We start from the raw sequence: 3,976 nt of genomic DNA, 5'->3' as shown, positions 1-3,976 counted from the left end.
TCTTCTTCTGTCTCCACCTTCGATCGACGCCACACACAAGAAAAAAAATCTATGATATCAAACTCGAAATTGGACCTCTTCTCTTCTTTAATCGATCACATCCTTCTTTCTCTTCTTGCTTGGTTGACTTCTGCTTATATAGTGTTTGGCATTTAGATGTTATATCTCTAATGTTGAACATCAAATAAGTGTTCCATTAAAACACTATTTTTTTTGCGTGTATCACATATTCTATTGATTTAATTGTGCACATAATCTTATGTTGTTAACTGTATATAGCTAGTGTTTGAAGCTATAAAGCAAAATAAATGCCTCATTTTAGTTGTACTGTATATGGATTATAGGTGAAGTCTACGAAAGCCAAATTTATAGAGTTTGGAAGTTTCTGATCTCACTTGTGAACAAAACTGATCCTAATATAAGTTTGTATATTGTAGATTGATTATGTCATCCCTTGCACTCTAGATAGAGGTTTGGCCACCTGCTTTGGGGTTTAACCCATCTCATCTAACAACACGACCCATGATTTGTTAGTATACCCCACAAAGATTTGATTCCATGAATCCAATCCCTGGAATACAATCATCGATTCCCTTTCACCTTTAACCTAAGGACCTTTACATGGCGGTGCACTTTCTGGTTACTTAGTTCTCGAATGATCCAAGGGTTGCTCTCTTTTACAGGATTTTTAACTGATAAGAATGTTTTTGATTAAATTATTTTTGTATATATTTTTATTGTGATAGGAGTGCCTCTTCTATTGTTTTTCTCAATGATACCATGGATTGTTCTAAATACATATTTATGTTATTGGTATAAATATATTTTTCTTTTTGAATTTACTTTTATATTTTATTTCATCCTATCTTCTCACCAAAATCTACAATTTGTGTTGATAACATGAAGCACCTTCACAGCTGACCATTCACCATATGAGTTTTGTGCATACATTCGGCAATTGAAGAAGTCCAACACCTACCAAACATCAATTCAATTCAATTCGGTGATTTTTTATCAATACTACATTATTATGATTAAAGTATCTTCAATTTTATGATTAAACAATCTTATAAGACCCCTTTAAAACCTTGTTTCAAAAGAAGTTATTGTAAATAGAGGTGACAAATATGTTTTAATATGAGTTTGGTTTAAAGTATGAATTACATGTAGATCACGTGTGATTCACATGTATTTCATATATGAATCACATGCGATTCACATGTGAATCACATGCGATTCACATGTGAATTACTTGGGAATCACATGTAATTCATATGTGATTTACTTGTGAATCACATGTGATTTACATTTGAATCACATGTAATTCACTTGTGATTTACATGTGAATGTGATTCACATGTAAATCACATATAAATCACATATGAATTACATGTTATTCACATGTAAATCACATATGAATTACATGTTATTCACATGTAAATCACATACAAATTACATGTAAATCACATACAAATTACATGTAAATCACATGTAATTCACATATGAATCACATTCACAAGTAAATCACAATTGAATCACATATGAATTACATGTGATTCACATGTAAATCACATGTGATTCATATGTAAAACACAAGTGAGTGACATATGAATTACATATGATTCACATGTAAATCATATGTAAATCACATATGATTCACATGTGAATCACATGTGATTTACATATGATGTCATATGTAAATATGATTCATATGTGAATCGCATGTGATTCATATGTGAATCGCATGTGATTCTTATGTGAATCACATGTGATTCATATGTGAATTGCATGTGATTCATATGTTAATAACATAAAAATCACATATGTATTTTTGTGAGTGTTTTTGCATCAATCAATTTTTTTAAATTTTCTTGTAGATTTGGAGGAAATTGTCGTGAATATTGAAGAGGTGAAAATGATAAATTGAAGAAAATAAGGAAATATTTACACGAAGACATGAAAATGCTTTGAAATTTGTAGCATTTTTTATTTTTTATATTTTATTTTGTATCGAATAAAATACTTGTACTATTATGTTTATAGATTAATTAATAAAAATGAGATTTTTTATGATTTACTTACGAATATTATAGTATAAGAAATATGCATATATGCATTTGAAAAAATATGCATATATGCACCTAAAACTTCGATTTTTATTGTTAAAAAATTAGAGTATTTTTTTTTAAATATTCTAGTTCTTTTTTATTTATTTATTGATTTTTTAAAATTTACTTTTTTAAAAAAAATACAATTTTTTTGAAAAAATTGTAGTTTTTTTTAAATGCAGTTTTTAAAAAAAATTGTAGTTTTTTTGAAAAAAATATGCAGCTTTCTTTAAAAAAAAACTTGTAGTTTTTTTGAAAAAATTATAGTTTTTTGAAAAAATTGCAGTTTTTTTATTTAAAAATTATAGTTTTAAAAAAAAATACAGTTTTCTTTAAAAAAAAGTATAGTTTTTTTTTTAAATGCAGTTTTTTTTTAAAAATTTGTAGTTTTTTGAAAATTTTGTAGTTTTTTTTTAAAAAAATTCAATTTTTTTTTCAAAAATTCATGTTTTTTTATAAAAAATTATAAAATCAGCATTTTTTTAAAATAAAAATAAAAAAAATACTATTTTTAAAAAAATTTGAAATTTTGATTTATTATATAAATTTTTAGACATTTATATTAATATATATTCAATAACACACAAAATTAAACATTAAATGAGATTGGTAAGATGACGATTATGTGCTTAATAAATATATATATATATATATATATATATATATATATATATATATATATATATATATATATATATATTACCCAAAAAGATGTCATTTTTTTATGTGATTTTGTATAAGATAACGAGTTTTTATAAAAATGACAAAAAGTGTCACTGCGTTTTTAGTTATAGTCTGATCATTGTCACATCAACTTGTGATGTAAGTGTCTAATGAAGGTTACTGAAAGGTTAAAAACGCCAACAAAATTAATTAACCGATGTATTGTTTGCAAATGAAAAGAACGATTCAAAAATCAGGGGAAAAAAAGATAAATCAAAGGCTTAGATGTTGTTTGCCCTTCTGTAAAACATACCTTACAAAATCATTCAGTTACAAGAATCGGATGTTACAATGCGTTTACATATATGAATATTTGTGTAAACAAAATGTATACTTATTTTAAACCTTATAGAAACATCCCATATTATATATATATATATATATATATATATATATATATATATATATATATATATATATATATATATATATATATTAAATCCAAAGGAGCTTAGGAATAGTATCTTTTTAGGCTTTAGGTTTTTGCCACAAAAGTTTACTGAATTTGACACTTTTAGTCCCTAAAGTCAAAATTTCTACATTTTTGCCTTTTAATTAAGTTTTTGTGCCTTAAGGTTTTTGCCACAAATCTTTAATGAATTTGACACTTTTAGTCCTTGCAGTCAAAGGTTTTACATTTTAGTGTTTTTGCCACAAATCTTTAATGAATTTGACACTTTTCGTCCTTGTAGTCAAAACTTTTGCATTTTTACATAAAAAACACAGAAAACTTCCTTTAAAATTTTGCCACCATATTTTCCCAACTTTGACAACTTTAACATAATTGCCACAACATTTTTGGATTTTCTCCACCAATGTCCATTCTTTTCGTTGTACACTTTTGATATCTAATTTTAGGGGTTGTCGACTTTCTCCCCTATTTATGATGATTTACAATTTCAGCACATATTTTTTAAAGTTGGCGATTTTTTCCATATTACCCGAAAAGCGGTGTAGCCGCGGGTTCTTTACTAGTTGTAATTAATAAGCACGGACAAAAAATATATACATTTAGCCTTGCTTTTATAACCTTATAGAAACATGCCAAGTTAATTCATACATTTAACTTAGAATGTTTCATACAAGACAGTGAAACAACATTTCACATCACAAAAAAAAATTAACAGGTTGTAACATCCCAAAAA

Source organism: Lactuca virosa, chromosome 3 (genome assembly GCF_052849685.1).
Source record: "Lactuca virosa cultivar CGN04683 chromosome 3, Lactuca_virosa_CGN04683_v6, whole genome shotgun sequence".
Classification (NCBI taxonomy): domain Eukaryota; kingdom Viridiplantae; phylum Streptophyta; class Magnoliopsida; order Asterales; family Asteraceae; genus Lactuca; species Lactuca virosa.
The sequence above is the reverse complement of the archived record's forward strand: the minus strand, read 5'-3'. Positions refer to the sequence as shown.